Source organism: Sceloporus undulatus, chromosome 1 (genome assembly GCF_019175285.1).
Source record: "Sceloporus undulatus isolate JIND9_A2432 ecotype Alabama chromosome 1, SceUnd_v1.1, whole genome shotgun sequence".
Taxonomy (NCBI): Eukaryota; Metazoa; Chordata; class Lepidosauria; order Squamata; family Phrynosomatidae; genus Sceloporus; species Sceloporus undulatus.
This window is the reverse complement of record NC_056522.1, coordinates 273,689,556-273,708,501: the sequence shown is the minus strand read 5'-3', so window position 1 is coordinate 273,708,501 and position 18,946 is coordinate 273,689,556. Positions and strand designations below refer to the sequence as shown.

The 18,946-nt window shown below is 38.0% G+C and overlaps 1 protein-coding gene across 6 annotated transcripts in view; it reads right to left on the bottom strand.

The window, feature by feature from the left end:
* SOX6 (SRY-box transcription factor 6) overlaps positions 1-18,946 on the bottom strand; it is a 581,763-nt gene that overhangs the window by 508,066 nt on the left and 54,751 nt on the right. The window contains exon 1 of one of the 6 annotated variants that reach the window (XM_042446809.1): positions 11,423-11,573. The exons of the other annotated variants lie outside the window; for them this stretch is intronic. The gene's annotated coding sequence lies outside the window, so the exon portion shown is untranslated. Of the gene's footprint in view, positions 1-11,422; positions 11,574-18,946 lie in introns of those variants that run through there. 6 annotated transcript variants of the gene reach the window in all.

The following is an 18,946-nucleotide window of genomic DNA, read 5'->3' as shown; positions in this document are numbered from 1 at the left end:
CAGACACCTTGTAACTAACTATACCAAACACTTGTTTTGGGATTTGCTTTTAAAATGCCTAATACTTTCAAAGCAATACTTTAGTTGATCGCAACAGACTGAAGTGCACTCTCAAACCCAGTTAGGGTTGCCAGGTCAGGCCTATCCCTGGCCCACTTAATCCAGCATACTTGCTTGTAGCCAGGAGGCAGATGCAGGGCTGAGTGAAAGGTGAGCCCTGGCACTACAACAACTGGGAAGGAAGGGGTAAACAAACTACATAAATTAATAAACCCCCTAGAGAATCTCAGGGCTTTATGCACCAGCCCTTTTCTTGCTGCAGTCACAGGGGGAAAAGAAACTCCAATCTACCACTTTTATTGCTGCTTTTTCTGCATGGTTTTCTTTTGTGCAACAGCAGCTCCCAATTAAACATTTTAAATTTTTTTATGATACCTTGATGCTGCAGAACTCTGGAATAGTGTGACAAAAGAGGAGAAAGTTTTTTTAAATTGTAAGGGAGAGAAGGGGGAAGAGAAGACAATGACGCCATGTGAGTGCCAATAACATGACTGCCCCAGGAATGGCTTTCCACACCCTGGGGCACTGCGCTATTGGCAACTCATTCGCAGGTTTCTGCCGTGAATGAAAAGAGATGGCCAGGGAACAGGGCAGCTATGGGAGGGAAGTGATATCATGTTATCAGCATCACCTCCCATGGGAATCACGGTTTAAAAACCACATGTGATAAAGCCCTCAGAAAGTTATAACAACAAATCAATTAAGCCTAGCAATTGTAACAAGCTGCTTTTCTACTAGGTGTACTAGAGATTTACACACAGCCCTTTCCTCTGAGTTGGAACAAGCCCACCAAAACTGGATAATTCATACACATACCATCTCCCGCCTAGAGATGACTCATGGAGTATCATGGCCAGGAACTGAGATCTGGCAACCTTAAACCCAATTGATCAAGGATATGGAAAACTACCAGTAGAATCTAACCTTTCTAGACAATTCACTGGTCATTTTTCTCCCAGACCATTTCCTGGAACTAAAATCTTTCTAGCTACAATGTTAAAAAAAATTCTAATGCTAACAATATGGACCCAAGTCAACCCAAAGGCTGCAGGTGAATTGGCAGCCATACTTGAAAATGTTCATGATCTTGTGATAGTCACAAGAGTTGTTGAGGATTTTTGTTTGGTTGATTTGGGCTTTTTTGTTTGAAAGGGACTTGATTTAGAAACATGAGGAGTGCTATAATGACAGCGGTTGTGCAGGTTTACTTTTTTTAAAAAAAAATTGTAAAGATGTTAAAAATGTATCCCAATCCAGAAAGAATAAGTAATACCCAGAAATACATTTCCATTCACAATTGTACTTTTGGATCCAGTCCCAAAAATGCCACTGTGATAGGGAAAGAATTAGCATTTCAAAACCTGGAAGCATGTGTAGGGTACTAGTAGACTGTATTTACTCAAAGACACAGCAAAACAGATGATCGAGGAACTGGACACACTGGGCATGATTCCCCACCACGTTTTATCCCCTCCTTTCCAAATATGTGATCACCATTGCCAGTGCTGATGGTGCTAATTGTTGGCTCAGCAGAGAGCTTTCCATGTGCAGAGTACATGGAACTCTGGCCTGCTGTGTAGTTTTGTGCAGCGTGCCACACTAAACATAATAAAGTTCAGATTAAGGAATACTTTCTGTGAAATCTCCCAGTGATTGTCATATTAAGTACAGATGTAAGTGGTGGCTTGATAGTAAAAATGGTAATATTGCAGTCAACCTTCTAATTTAGCATTCAGTTAAGCTTTTTAATGAACTTCATATTGAAGTAACCTAAAATCCAATTATTCAAGAGATTAGCATCATATTGATTCACTTCAGCCTACTTCAAATCAACTTTATCTACCGTTATTAAAAGGGCCTACATTGTATTTTATTTTAAAAAGTAGTTATTAAACTGCAGACATGGTCATTTTAAGTATATTTCCAGGGATTACATTACTTTCAGTGTAGTTGTATCTTTACTCAAAAGTAAACCTTATTAAAATCAATTGGATCTGCTGCCTATTTTATGTATTTAGGACCGCGCTCTGAAGGAGAGATTTGACTGACATCTTTGGCCAGCAGGGTAGCAAAAGAGATTTTTAAAAATGGCATACTCAATTTGTGTTTTGGTATTAGTTTGGGAAGAATATGATTCAGCATTGGGAATATTCTAATTGGTAGGAGTTAGGATTTCTTATTGATTCAGCTTTTAACAAAACACAGGAAATAGAATATCTTGGGGAGCTGCAGAATGTGCTCAATATTAACTCTTAGTGGAGAAGAAAAAGAGGCAGATGTCATTAGAAGGAACATGCACAAGAACCAGAATCAAGTTTTAGCAGGACACTGGGATCCTTTGCATTTTGGGGGCCATTTTGTTCTTTTCAGTCTTCCACTTTCCTTTCACATTTCTCTGCAGATACAGACAACCTAAATTAGTCGGTCATGCCCAGGACTCCAACCTTCTAGAATGGTGGAAGGGAATACAGTTTGCAAACCCACAAAATTCTTGGTGATAATAACGTCCTACTGACTTGTCATCAAACTCTACTACCACCACCCCAGCAAATAGTACCTTGGATAGCTCCTTTAAAGCTCAGATTAAAATGCACTGTAGATCCAATGCCTCAGATATACTAAAGCCACCAAGTGCTACTGCTTTCAACAGATCTACTAGTTCTATTTCTTTGAACATTCATAGATGTTGATCTGTTTCCCTCTCAAAACTGTGCCAATGATCCTTAGCCCTTTAATAGATGCTGTAAAGGTCTCAGAGAATATATCTAAGAGGTTTATATGCCTTTTTCTTTGATCTTCCTTAGACAAAACTTGGTGTACTTCTCCATTGTTCCTGGATCCTAGGTGAACTGTTATATCCTTCTTCTCGTGAGAGGTTTAGTTTACAACAAAGACAAGAATGACCCATGGAACCTATTGTCAAAGAAACCCAATCGTGGTCTCTTCTTATGTGATAGCAAAGCATTTCAGGTATGGATTCAGAAGTAAAACTGAACCCATACCTGAAATGGTAGTTCAGTAGTAAAACTGAGCTGCTTGTAAGACTTTCTCACTGCTTCTTCAATAGTACACAGCACTATTCCTTTCAGTGATAAGTAATCATAATTTAGAATGGTGGACACGGCAGCTTTCTTAAATTGTCAATTTAGAAATTACTAGAGAGAACTTTCCTGCCTGCTGGGTTCTTCTTGTATCAGCTAAGGACATCTTGAAATTTCTCCAGATTCGCTTGGAAAGGGGGTAGAGAGCCAACACATTGAAATGAATTCAACAGGTGCTGGAGCTCATGAGCATCTTGGCCAGTGAGCAGAATAAGAGAATATTGTTGCACCCTCACATAAAGAATGTTCTTAATGTCAATGTCCTGATCTCTTTGCCCATAGTTAGAGAGAATCCAGTCACTTGCATGGTGGAAGGGAAAGCATGAAACACAGAGACACTTGCAACTACAGATTACTATTTATTTTGGAATTGTGTAATATAAAATACAAGCAAATGATCAGCAAGCCAAAATTGCACCATGATGTCAAACTAATACAGCAGTTACTTTTGTATTAAAAGATAATAATAAAGAGAGGCACAAACCAATGCAGGATCTTAGAAATCTTTGTCTATGCCCTGTATCAAATGACTGTCAGACAATCATACTATGACCTGGATTGGCTTTTCGGTGTCCCCAGTTGACTTTAATTTTTTTAAATAAAAAAAAAACAAGTCTATTTTTAAAGATGTTCCAAAAATGATGGTGCCATTCATTCTCACAGTAGCTGAGTATCAATACTAGACATATTCAGAGTGCTTCCCAGGGCCCACAGTAAATTTGAGCTGAGTTTTTCAAAACCACTTAAGCAAGCATTGAATTCCCAACACATAACGTAAGCACTGCCATATTGGATTACAATAACAGCCTTACTAACCCATTACCTTGTCTCTGATCAGAATCAAAGATTTAAACTCACAGGATCCAAACACATTTATCTGCCCATGTCATTTGTTTTGGTCTCTACATATTTGAACTCTGATCTATAAAGTTTACTCACAAGTAAATCTAACTGAATTTTACTCTTTGTGTGCCTAGGACTGCAGCCTTAAAGTACTGGGGTATTTTAAGTCCATTTCATGTGTTAAAATATAATAATATACATTGGTCTTGGTTCAGAATTTGGTTCTACCAGTAGGAACACCCCTTGAGAGGAATTTTGTTCAGGATACTCCTACTGGTATAAAGATAAAATAGAGCTAATGGCTGCAGATTTCCCTTTCCTCTTCAGCCCTTACTACCTTGGATGCAGTTTTGGAGGCCAGCTTTCTGTTAGTGGGGCAGTTACAGCTCTAAATGGGGCACTGGGTAGAGAGTGCAAAACAGCAGTCCATCAACCCAAACCCACTGAAGGAGAGAACCAGGCTCTCCATGCACTGGGTGTATTAACTTACATAGTGGTCTATCAGTATAGAAAGGGATCTTGTATCACCTTTGAGACAGCAAAAGAAGTTATACCTGTAGCTTTTTGTAGACTTAAATATAATTTGCAGAAATAATGCAATTGACATGCTTTAACTTCTGTTGCACAATGTTGTGGAATCCTGGTATTTGTAGTTTGTTGTAGCACCAAAACTCTCTGACAGAGAAGGCTAAATACCTCACAAAACTACAAATCCTATAATCCCTTAGCATTAAACTGGTTCTAACTGCATTATTTTGCAGTTCAGAGTAGACCCTAGTCTACTTCCTCAGATGCATGGAGACATAGGTATTGTGGAAGCTTGCTTTCTCAAAATTTCAATTTTGATCTTGTATCACAAGACCACCAATTACCACTTCCCAAAAAAATGTTTAAACATGTAAGAATATATTATTATGCAACCACTGAGACTGTGTTTTGACATCTTCTCAAGAAGCCCTTCTCTACTCCACCACCCTCCATGTATTTCATGTGGGAAGACAGGAAAGAGCCTGCTCATTGGATGCTCCAAGGCTCTGGAACTCCTTTCCTGGAGAGGTTTGACTGGTACCATTCCATAGGCAAGTGAAGACCTTTTTGTTTCAGCTAACCTTTGAGGTTGATTTTTTCAGAAAAAAATAGCCTTTCATAATGTGTCTTATTCAATATGCTAATATAAGTTAATTAAATTTTCATATGAAGTGATTTTTTTACGCTGTATCCATTTGAACATTTGTAAGAAAAAGAGAAAACCACTTGCCGGCTGGACTCAATCAAGGAGGTCACAGGCCTGAATCTGCAGGACCTAAACAGAGGAGTGAAGGATAAGGGGACTTGGAGATGTCTCATCCACATGGTCGCCATAGGTCAGTGTCACCTTGAGGGCAGTTAACAACAACAAAGTTGTCTTGAGACCCAGATTGGGGAAAAGATGGGCTACAGATAAGTATATGGATAACTATAGCAAGCCTTGTAGGAATAGTAATGCTGAGAACATTCTTGTTGAAGCCAAGCAGACCAAGTTCTTAACCGTAAAATATTTACTGAATAACAGTATTTCTTTTATAAATATATTAAAATGCTTGATAAACATGGAAGAGAGCTTTCTGAAAGTTTTATTCTCAGTATTCTCAGAGAGAGAGAAATGCACATCATCTAAATGTAATTTTTTCAACTGCAGCAGTCAGCTTTTCCTAGGATTAAAGGAATATAAAACTTTATGAGAATTAAGATTAGCTGTCCTTTCGTTTTCAAATGCAAGAAAACACAAATTTACTGAATAGTAGTGATTCACTACAAGTCCCTGTTGCTGACTGATCCAAGTTAGAACCAAAAATATTAACTCACAAGTGGTTTTGCTGCTGCCTGCAGGCAAAAGTCTTTGCAGCAGCCAGAAGTTCATATGTGTCTGCAAAGACCACTACATCAAACACATTTGGATAGCACAGTGGTTCTAAGATACATTTGGCCCCTAAAACTCCTTCTTTAGCTAGTACAGTTGGCCCACTGTATCTATGGATTCTTTATCCCCGGATTCCAAAGAGCAAACCTTGATTTTGCCATTTTATATACAGAACACCATTTTACTATCTATTGTATTTAATGGAACTTGAACATCCACGGGTTTTGGTATCCACAAAGCATTCTGGAACCAAACTACAGTGGATATCAAAGGCCCACTGTACTGGAATTCTAAGAGAGCAAAGGGGATTTCTTGCACAAACTTCAAGCTAACCACAAATGAGACTGTGGTGACCAAGTCATCAATTTCAGATACTCTCCTGTTCGTTTTAGTAAAATCAGTACCAATGAGTTGAGTTCATAACATGTTCTGTCATCTTGCTCACTTTGGTCCAAAACAGATGGACCAAAAGTGCTGCCTTTGGGCCAGTTCAGGGCCATGACATTCTGATGATGCATGCCCATGGATCAGGACAAAGCTGCACCACTGCCATAAAAGTAGTGCAAAAAAAGCACTCCTTGCTGGTGGTCCATTGTAGACTATGGCAGTGGCCAGCCTCAGGATCACAGCATCTGGTTGCCATGGTCCTGCAATGCTAGGGTGTGTTCATGGCTAGAGCGGCCAGAGGCCACTCCAAGCCACCCATCTGCATGAGGCCTTTGTCTCATTTTTTCACCAGTCCTTTCTGGTTAATGATATCCTGTATAGCTTCCACTTGTCCTAAGTCTTTTAGGTTGACTTTCTTCTTCATTGTTCATTTCCTGCTATTACTTAGCTTCTTGAAGGACTTTTGGAAAACATCATTGTTTTGAGCTATTTAATTGTTTATACTACTGAATTAATAAAGGCTGCCATTATTAATGATATAGAATTAATGCTGTCAGCTGGTAAATTTACTGCTAAAAATACAGTGAAAGTACTTGGGAATTTACCACTATTCCTACTACAAGTTCTCTGAGATGCAAGAGTTCTGCCAGTGACAAGGGACGATCTAGCATTTGCTGAGCTCCCATTCAACTCAGAGCAGTGATAGTAGCATAAACAGTAAATCATCTCAGGGCCAATGGCTACAGCACCCTTCAGTACTCTTTAACTGGTCCACAAGAACTTATCTACAAGAACTTAGGAATTTTTTCACGAACACTCAATGAAAACAAACTTCAGACCTTTTAATGACAGCAAATGTTCTTCCAGATCCATCTAAAGAAGCATATGTTCTCAAAATATACATCTTTGGGTTTTGCCAGCTTTTGCCAGTTGCTATCACATCCGTGTCCATTCATTCCATTCTTTTTGGCCCTGTGTGTAGCAATTTCTTCCAACTACACTAGGGCTCTGCCAAAGTGTGTTTTTCTTTACAGGGGTGCATGGTTTGCTGAGGTGATCTTATTGTTAGAAGGGCAAATTTTCTCCTCTGATTTTTTAAAACAAAAATTCCAAGAATTAGAGTGTTATAGTGCGAAGACGCCATTTTATTGATGTATTATCAATACCATACCAGTATAGCACTATAACACTGTGGCGCAAAGGAGAAAGGAAGGAAAAGGGGGGAGGAGGGATGCAATGAAAGTGATGTTTATGTTCCAATATGTCTCAAAATTAAAAAGTAACCCAATGGATGGTGGGAATAAAACATTGCAACTGGTGCCAGGGATTGCCAGAAAATAATCTCAAACAACCAAAAATTTACTGAGATTTTTTTAAAGCAAAACCTCAAGAATTACATCAACAAATATTACAACCTCCTGACACATTTGCCTCATCTGGAGTAGCTCTTTATACTGGCTTTCAGTATCTCCATTAAAGTTTCTCATTATTACCTTTTTTTAAATAATCACATTTTAAAAAAAGTAGGACAAACATGTCTAATAACCTCTCAAATAACCTGACCAATCGATGTTCAAAAAGGTAAGGCGGGCTTTACCGTCTACATAAACTTGAACATTTTCAGTGCTTTAAAATATATAAACCATAAGCACACTGGTGAAAATATTGCTTGACAGATTTTCTACCATCCACAGCTGGTGGAACAATCAGATAGATACTATGATTACTACAATAGGCATGTGAGATTTTTCTTTGAAGCTTCTTTGGAATAAGGACTTGCACTCCTCTTTTTCTACCACTCATAAGACTCATTCCATTATAATATTCACATAATAATTTGCATGAATCCAGATTGTTTTCTTCAGAAAAATAGATAACCCTATTATAGACAATTTTTCTCTTCTAATACTTTGGGTGTCAGCTCTGTAAAGGATGCAACATCAAAAGTGATGATGGATACAATGCTTAAGAAAGAGTCATAAAACCTTCTATTTTTCACATATCAGTTTCCAAAAGTAACAGTTTCACCATTGTTTTATCTTGCAGAATTATCTAGAAGCATGTATCAGTTTTTCATCTACAATATGTTCAAATAAAATTTTCATCTAAAATATTTAAATAAGCTTTTCTTTCCTTTAGTGTAGTATATTCTAATTTACTGATGCTAAACACTGAGTATCATCAACAATTGGTTTTAAATATTTATTGCCTTCAAGAACTCTAATATGAAATACAGACTACTGTATAGGTGTAGCATGTCTGTGAAACACTTTTGATTTTTCAAATCCTTTATTTTGTTTTTTATTTTTATTTAATTTATTTATTTCAAGGATTTATACTTACAGACATCTTCTTTTGACATATCTGGTTGGAAATTCCTATAAACAGATCAAAAAGTTGCATCTGCTGATAGGGAATACTCAGAGTATTCATATTTCTGAAACTATTGTTGTTGCAAATTATGGCCCCCATTGTTTTTCATGTATGAATTAAGTTTAATTAGTTGAACTGTGTCACCCTCTTCTGAGTAATCCCTAGGAATGCCAGAAGCTACAGTTCTCTTTCACTTGTGATTTGTCCCTATGTTCTGACTCTTCTTTAGCAATGACAGTAACCTCCTGAAACTTTGATGCCGAATTATCTGTTTTATATTCTGCCTGAAAAACAAAGATGACCATGCTACAACTTTAGGGAAGAGCTGAGGAAATATATATATATTTATATGTTGGTTAATTCTTACTCCCTTCCTAAAGAGGTTAGATTCCTGTCCTCTGTGCTATCTTTCCATAGGCAGATGAAGATCTTTTTGTTTCAGCAGGCCTTTGAGGACTGATTGCTCAGAAGCAAAAGGCCTTGCAGATACTGACCGATCTTAGAAGCTAAGCAGGGTCAGCCATGGTCAGTATTTGCATGAGAGATCACCAGTGAATCCCAGGTGCTGTAGGCTGTTTCAAGGAAGGAAATGGCAAAACTGCCTCTGAGTATTCCTTGCTGAACAAAACTCCATGAAATCCATGAGGTCACCATAAATCAAAAGGTGACTTGAAGGCACATAACACACACATACCACTTTTATTGGCATATTTGGCATGCCTTCCAAGTGACTGTTCCTAAACTATGGAACTCCCTCTCACAGCAAACAGCATCTACTATCTAAGTAAGTTGCCCCATCTCCTATCGTTTCACTGGCATGTAAAGTCTTTTTATTTATTCAGGCTTTTGCCTACTAACTGATGCTGCAGAAGGAGCATTTAATGTGAGGTGCTGTTCTTTCCCTCTCATTTCTTACATTTTATGCATCTTTAAACTGGTTTTAATTCAATGCTGCTATTAATATGGCTGTTAATTTGTCTTTTAAATATTCTTTATTATGATGATTGACCTTTAGTTGTATTTTGTTCTAATCCGTATTGTATGCCATTTTGGATCCTACACAAGAATAGGATTTTACTAAACAAACTAACTAGCAGCTGTAGAAAAAGTATTTAAAGCAGCAACATTCTTTGAAAGTGAAAAAAGTGATCAAACACTCCTCTTTCTGAGGACATATAGTTATTTAAAATGGGGAAAATCATGTAAAGTTATGAATACTGTATAATTTATTTTTTATTAAAATAAATATAATTTATTTCCAAAAATAAAATATTCTATTTCCAAAGTTAGAACTGCAGCATAATTTATTTCTAAAAATGCCCTATTCTGTAGCTGACATGCTTTAATATTTGTTGCTGTTTTCTTTTTTTTTTTTTTTTTCTTCTTCTTTTTTTTTAAAGCCAAATACCAAAGAACAGATTAGAGCAATAAATTTTACTGATAAACGATTAAAGCACAAATTACTCTGAGGTAGGTCTAAAGCAAGGATTCATCTGCTTGCTAAATTAGTTTTGAATTCTTTTTTTTAAAGAAGTCAGGCATGCTGTACTCCCTTCAGCAAATGTGTGTGTGCATGTGTGTGTTTCAGATTTGTTCCTGTGCTTTTCAAAAATACACCTTCTCACCCATTTGGGACTGCAACAGATGAAATTACATTATATAGAAAAACAACAACTGAAGTATCAAAAGAATTATGACAATCAGAAGAATGATCTTAAATATGGGACAAGGGACAGGGTTTAACAGACTTTCAGAGAACTGCTGCAATTTTTGTGACTAAAAGCACCTTATCTTCAAAAAGGTTTGCTAGAACAGGGGGAAGTGTTCATGTTCTACTTAAAAGGTTCTACAGTGAGGTGATGGCTGCATCTGCAATGCAGAAATAATGCAGTTTTGACACCACTTTAACTGCCATGGCTTAATGCTACAGAATTCTGGGATTTGTAGTTTCATGAGATTTTTACTTTCCCTTTCAGAGAACTCTAGTGTCAAAACAAACTACATAGAAAGGAGCCATGACAATTAAAGTAGTGTCAAACTGCATTATTTTTGCAGCACAGATACAGCTGATGCAAATCTTGGAGGTAAAGGACAATTTTAAGTAAAGAAACATTACAGTGGGCAGAGGGTAAAACACCAACACACACACATTCCACATTCCTTTACCATCCAACTGTCCCAATTTGGCTAAGAGGGTTCTGAATAATCCTCTGTAACCCCACTTTTCCAGCTGTTTTTAAATGTCCCAGTTTCACTCCTCTTCCCACTTTTACTTCAGTTACTGCAGTGCAGACTGAGTTCGAAGTGCAAATGTAGCTTAAAGACATGAGGAAAAATTGCTACTATAATATACTAATAATCACATTCAGTTTTAAAATATACATTGACATTCAAAAGTTCCACTCTTAGTCGTTGAATGTTTTGGTACTCTGCAATGAAGTAGAACATAATGTTGATTGACTGACAGACTGATACACCACCTTTTCCCCAGAGTTGAGACCTAAGGCAGCTTACCAAAATTAAATATTGCTTTGCATTTAATTTGACTTTAATTCATTTGTCTCCTCTTACAGGGCAAAGCTGAATATTTTGCTATGATTTATGGTGACAGTCTATTGCCAAAGCATTCTGATAACTGTATGTCGACTTACAGAGGACTCTGTTTCTGCTGGAGAAGAACTCTCGTAAAAATGTCACATGAAACTCACACATGAATACAGGCAAATATGACATTGGCCAAGTCAAACACAATCCTCACCTCTGCTCACTTGATTCCTATTGCCAGTTTGGTCATTTTTCATCATCTTTTTCAGTTAGTGATTCCCAGCCTGATGACAAAGCCTCTGACAAAAACTGAAACAAAGAATTCAGTTGTGGAACTATGATAGAATATTAATTTTTGACACCTGCTCTTGACTTAAACCATCAGAATCCCAGAGTAACAGGAGCCAAAGAAATTGCAAAACAACAATCAGAACAGAGTCCACTGCATCATCACAGTTGAGGGGAGTGTTAAAATTCCACACTGAGTTAACAGCACCAGACATGCCAAAAAGCCAAGAAGGAGCTCAAAACATATCTGAAAATAGCAGTTCACACACTGCCACACTGCTTAAAGAGTACACAAAAAGAATTGCTACAACATTATAGGCTAGAATTTGAGGAGACGTCCATATTTATCATGGGATGACCATGTTCATAATTTGATATTATCACTTCTGCTAGTGAAATCCTTTAAATGTGCAAGGATTCTATTTCTACCTCATTTATGAAGCATAAGTAATTGGGATAAAGTGTAAAAAATGTGGGTGAAGGATTGAGAATTAAGCTGATTTCAAAAAATAACTGAAGTACAGCCATTATAAACAATGAAAGGCTCAAAAGAAGAGCTTCAAGGGACAGTAAGTACACATTTCCACTTAATACCCACTACTAGCAACAAACATGCATGAAGCCAAAAGGTCACCAGCTGATATGTAAGCATGCCAGAATGACCACTCTCAGGATAAATATAGTCAATACTGCCCTAATTAGCACCTCCTTCTACATGGATTTGCAGATGACCAATTTTTCATGCCAAGGAAAGACTATTTGTTCTCTTGAAGATTTCTTGAAAGCAAGTAGTAGAGTTGCCAATGTACGCTTTTTCTTCTTAAAAACCCGCAGACCCACAAATTTGTGGTCCCAGAAGATCAAACATATTCATTATGTCATAAGCTTTTGGAAACTGCTACCTATATTATAAAATGCATAAGAAGTTATATCGAGTTGTATGTATACACAGAAAGAAAGGGATCATTGGCATGAAAAGACTCTATGCAGTCAAGCTTTTGGCATGAAAGCTGACTTACAGTTTAAGGGGGGGGGACAATGTAGTATTTTCTTTTATTAATGTGTTTCCCTTGTTTATATGAATTGGTTGCAATTATTTTTAGTTAAGTTTAACTGTTAGTCACTTTGAGTGCAAAGTCTACCAAAAAGATAGGATACACATTTAATAAATAAGCATATTGGAGAGGGAGAAAACTCCAGTTCTTAGTGTCAAGTGCAGCAGACCCACTAAATTGATGGAATTTACCCAAATGTTGACTTAAGGGATCTATTCTCGATGGCACTAATAGCTGGATTTAGGCCAGGAGCCCTGGTGGCACAGTGGTTAAATGCCAATACTGCTGCGATTCACAGCCACAAGGTTGTGAGTTCGATCCCAGGCAGGGCTCCAGGGTCCACTCAGCCTTGCATCCTTCTGTAGGTGGCTAAAATGAGTACCCAGCTTTTGAGGGACAAATGGCTTACATATAATAAAATAAAAATAAAAAAAACTTATTATATTGTAAACTGCTTAGGGAGTGCTTAAGTGCACTGACAAGAAACGTACTTGCTATTGCTATAAACACTAACCTTACCAACCCTATCCCCCACAAAAAAAATCATTCTCCATTTGTATGGGCCTCCAAATCCCACAGAAGATTGTGTAAGTGTAGGAACATAATGTTTCACGACCTCAATGACCAAACATCATTCTAGCTCATGGTTAGGTGTAAATGCCAGTAGAACACATAATAAGAAGGGTAGGGAATGCAGAGAGCTATACAAACTACCCAGAGCAGTAAAGTCTCTTTCCATAGCAGACAAGAGACACAAACATAGATCCCATCTCTTGAAAAAAACTGGTAGGTCTGGATTATGAAGCAAAGGACAAAATCGCACCTCCCATTCCATGTACAGAGTTCTATGATTGGATGGGCAATCAAATGTTATTTTAATGCTCAGGATGGCAAAACATTCTCCAGTGATCAGCTGACTACCTTGGAGAAAACAGGGAAGATCACAGGGCTCTTCAGCCATGTCCCCCAAACCTCACAACTTGCCCCTTCCCAACATCTGCTTGTGAGATGCTGCATCATTGGGCTGGCCCTGAGGACTGAACGAAAGTAACAAAACATTGCTGAATGTTGTATTGGCTGCTCCATTAACCACAAATTAAGCTTACAATATCTGACTGTAAGGAAATGTTAAGGAATAGCTATACAAACAGCTAAATAAACACACACATGCACATACAGTTGCTCCTCTACAGTTCTAATTCATGGACATTTTTTCAAAAGCATTGTCAAAGCCACTATGCAAAACTAATGCCAATGTGAACAATTAGTGTGGCCTATTAAAACAGATGTTCTTTTCTTACATGAATATGCCATGATATTTTTTATCCATATTTAATGTTTGATCAGATTGCATCACTTGGGACATGTAACAACACATCCTATTGGCTCCATATTTTGTCATGTCAAGCAGGTAGAAAACAAATGGTTGAGCCCCTGAATGAGCTCTGTTTGCTGAGCCACAAGCTAAAATTGCTTGTATTAGAGCTGAATCTTGCATAGACGTTGAATTGAACCTCTCTCCTATATGAGGCTCTATCTTTGTTTGCTTTCAATGAAAAAAATTGTTGTACGTTTTTGCTCTAACCATTCACCTTCCATGCAGGTAATTAATACTGGCTAAGTAACAAGAGACTACTAACTTCTACCTACATATTTTTCATCTTTGGGAATGCTTTCTGACCTTGCATGGTAAAAAAAATTTCAATGTTTCTGGAGTCTATCCTTCTGGAAATGCCACAAATTTGGGAAATGACAACTTAGTATGATTGAATGGAGTGCAAAATTGGCTATAACCCTTCTTTGTACTCAAGAAAGGCAACTGTACTTTTTTTCCTGTCTTTATTCCTTTATTGGGGCAAGGGTATGGTTTTTGTTCTTTCAAACAGAAAATCAGCACTTTTCTACCCCTAAATACAAAGTTACTGGATCCTGACTAGCCTTTGAAAGGCAGAATTGGATAGCAAACTACAAGAGGGGTATAGAATTTATGGGAGTGTTTCAAACTTTTGTATGTAACTCCTGTGTCTGTGGGTTTGGTCCAGTGGGTGGGGAAACTCTAAGGAAAGGCCTGTAGCAGCTGGCTGAGTTCAGAAGGAAAAGAATAAAGCTTGATAGGAGTTTTACTCACCAGGTCTAAAGTGTAGGCCCTTTACATTTTAAGTAGATAGTGGATTTTTAGTTGAGCATTTTGGATGACGCAAAAGGGTAATTCTTTCTAGTGCAACTTATGTATTGCTCTTGCTTTGTTTGTTTTTATTTGGGGCTCTAAGATTCCACCACATGTTACAGAAATACTGAGCAGGACACTAGAATTTATGTCCCAATCAACTTTTGAGGTAGGGCATATGGGTCAAATTCAATGTAATTTGTACTGTGCATAGATAGATAGATAGATAGATAGATAGATAGATAGATAGATAGATAGGTTTAAAATACAGTTGTGCCCGCAGTGTTCAATTATACAGTGGACCCTTGGTATCCACTGGGGTTTGGTTCCAGAACCCCCATGAATACCAAAACCCATGGATGCTCAAGCTAAGATTATCTTTTTAGCTCGTTGCTTTGATCATGTCACCCCACTTCTGACATCTCTTCACTGGCTACCCATTCCTTCCAGGATTCGGTACAAGCTGCTTCTCCTAACATTTAAAGCTTTAAACAACCTTGCCCCCCACCTCCTTATCTGTCATTCCTTATTTCATCTTACCATGCTGTTTGAGATTTGCGGTCCAGGACCTCGGGGCTTCTTACCCAGCCCAGGGTTTCTTCTTCCTTGGCTCAGGTTCATCTTTTTTCATTTGCTGCACCATACTCCTGGAACTGCCTCCCTAAACATCTGTGGACTATCTCTTCTCTATCTAGCTTTAAATCCAGATTAAAGACTTTCTTGTTCTCGGAAGCATTTGGTACTCTAGTTTAATATTGACTAACTTGTTAGAGGTTCCTAGATCACATCTTGTGAGGACCTCACAGAGGGCTTTTACCATCGCTGCCCCATTTTCTTGGAATAAGCTCCCTGTAGAGCTTCGCTCCGCCGCCTCACTAGATTCTTTTAAAAAGAATTTTAAAACATACTTATTCCGGCTGGCCTTCCCACTTTAGTTAACTGTTTCTCCTCTGCCCCTTCTTTTCCTCTTCTGACCCCAGACCATTGTGATTTGATTGTTTTTGCCCTTGACATGTGTATTTTTCCTGATTCCTGTTCCCTTTTTATGCAGTAATGTTTTAACTTTTATACTTTTAACTTTTATACTGTAATTGTTTACTTTGTATTGTAACTGTTTTTAACTTTTGTAAGCCGCCTTGATCATTTTTTTGGAAAGGCGGGGTAGAAATAAAATGTATTATTATTATTATTATTAGATTTAGATTTTGGTATATGTGTTACCTGTTTTTACAGTTTTGTATTTTAATTGCATAATTTGTTTAATTTTGTATAGTCTTATATTTTATGACTTTTAGATTGTATGCCATTGGCAGGCTATATGTTGTTTTGGTGTAAAGTGCCATGCAAATGTATAGTGCTATATAAATAAACATGGAGGAGGAGGAGGGGGGAATCTCTCTTATATAAAATGGCAAAATGGTTTACTTTTTGGATATGTGTATATAATATATTTTCAAGCCATGGATAGTTGAACCCATGGATAAAAAATCCAAGGATATGGAGGGCCATCTGGAATTAGTACCACAGAGGCCTGAAAGAGGTACATATACATTTATTCTCAGGTAACTTTGAAATAGATGGACTGAAACTTTTACGTTGCAATGGTGGGCTGGGGCAAACTTTGCATTGCAACTGCAATCACTTCTCATAAACGCCTTGAATAGCAACCTGAACTTAGAGGACATGAAAAAAAAATTTTACAAGTATAGTAACCTTTCTGACCTTTTCTCCCCCTTGTATTCTATCTTATGCTGTCCTGGACACTACTTCAGCAACCTACTCAGTGACCTTATTGTATTAAATGGGTATCATCTTGCCCACTTTGGCAGTATGCTTCACCAATGTTGCATAATCACAAGGATACAATGACAAGCACACAGGATATTTTTGAAGTTGACATTAGGAGTCTGTATGATGAAAAAAAATAGTTCTATCACTATAAAGTACCATAGCAAATTATTCAGCATCGATACTGAGACAATTAAGTGCTTCAGTCACATTTTAAAATGAAAATGCTGAAAAATCACAGCATCTCCAAGAAGTGCTATGAGTGTATTATTGGATATCAAAAGAGCATTAGTTTCAACCATTGGCAACTTCTTCTTTTTGAAAACTATTAATCCTGTACTTTGCATTCTTGCAAGTCTGAAAATTCATACCAATTCCTATTATATGAAAATTTTCTAAAATGGAATCGCTCAACAAAAATGGATAAGAGGCTAGGCTGAAAATAGAAGAATGGTGTCCAGATCTATTGTATTCTCTGTTCCCATGTATGGATGTGAAAACTGGGCAGTTAAGAAAGAAAATAGGAAGAAAATCAATTCATTCAAGATGTGGTCCTGGAGAAGAGCACTGATGATTCCATTCATGGCCAAAAAGACAAACAAATGGGTCCTAGAGCAGATCAAGCCAGAAAACTTCCTGGAAGCTAAGATGACAAAATTGAGGGTGTTCTACTTCAGAAACATCACGAGAAGGCACAACTCATCGGAAAAAACAAAAATGCTAGGAAAGGTGGAGGGAAGTAGAAAGACTGGAATGATTTATTAAACTAGTCATTCTTAAGAGTTTAGTTCATGCTATGGATTCTCTAAGAAAGAAGTATAACATGTGATTCCCTAGGTATTGTTGGAGTACAAATCCCATCATCTTTGACAATGGATCATGTTGACTGGAGCAGATGGGAGCTGGTATACAATACTAGGTGGAGGGCTATGCCATGCCAGCATAGGAGAAAACTCTGGCCTGTTACAGACTGCCAAAATAAAGCTGCTTCGGGTCTCTTTGGAGGTATACTATTTAAATGATGCATGCATCCTAAGAATCTGGAAGCTGCACCAAAGCTGCACTCCAGTCCTTAGGAATGGAGTGTGGCTTTGGCGTGACCTCCGGACTCTTAGGACCCAGGCATCATTTAAATAGCATACCTCCAAAGAGACCCGAAGCAGCTTTATTTTGGCAGTCTGTAACAGGCCTCTGTCTAGCAAATAAATGTATCTGAACTGCAGTATTCTAATGAACAGTAAGGCACCTGGCAAAGTGCAGCCTTACATTTGATATACTGCAGAAGCCAAGGTGTATTTTGACTGCAATAGCACATTATCAGGCAATTTTATTTGCTTGCATATCTTTTAAATAAAAGAACAATCAGCATCCTAGCTTTTAAATCAGCAGAGGACAGGCTACTGCAGACAAAATGACTACAGGATACAGTAGACAAATTAGAGATTTCAGCAATGCTTCTTGGGGGTGGGGAGAGAGACTTTAGCAGTGATCTCAGGGATAAGAATAGCTGTGTTACATGCGTGCCTCTATTTTCATCTGTGAAATAGCTGTGGAATATACAGAGGTGAAGGTAGGCTGAAATCTGTGTTTAGGACTAATCAGAAACTTCCGCTAATGTAATCATTAGCACAGTTCTTACATAGTGACACCCTTAAGTTTCCAGCAACAAAATTCACAGGTGTTATAGTTATTTAATAAATGCTTACCAAAAAGCAACTTCAGCCAATATACAAAATAAATCGCCAAATTAAAATCAGAGATATATACCCACAGTATTAGAGAATCTATAAGCCAGTAAATGAATGACACTACATTGGCACATGCACATATTGCACCTGGAAACAAATATTCTGAAACTGTTCCAGAGCCAGATACAATTATTACTAAACACTGGTAATTTATTTGGAAACATAATGGTGCATGCTTACCCCAAATATTTCACAAATGAAAACCAATGCACATGTGGCCAACAATCATCAGTGTAGTAAAGATGGCCAAAGTTATTAATGAAGCTGAATAGAAAAGCCAGGAGAGGCTGTAGTAGTTTGCTTTTGCCTGAGCCTGCTGGGAAGGACAAGATTCACCCTCCTCGCTCTCTTCTCTCAACTACTGAGCTAACAGAGTGCAAACTACTTTTGCACTCTAAACGTGATGTTTTACCACACCTGGTTGCCTTCCCGCTGCCCTTCTGAACTGAGGGGGAAGCGGAGTCAGTTCTGTTCCAAGCAAGTCATGTGATACGGATTCAAGCAAAGGGGAGTGAATGCACACTGTATTACCACACCGGAGGGTACAACGATTCAAATCAGCACCCTTGCACATGCTCAGAGGGGCTCAGGATTGGGATGCAGGAAAAGGCAGAGGATGTTGGGATAGCTCACTGGGGGTTGCTGGGGCCAGGATCGGGATGCAGGAGAAGGCAGAGGATGATGGGATAGCT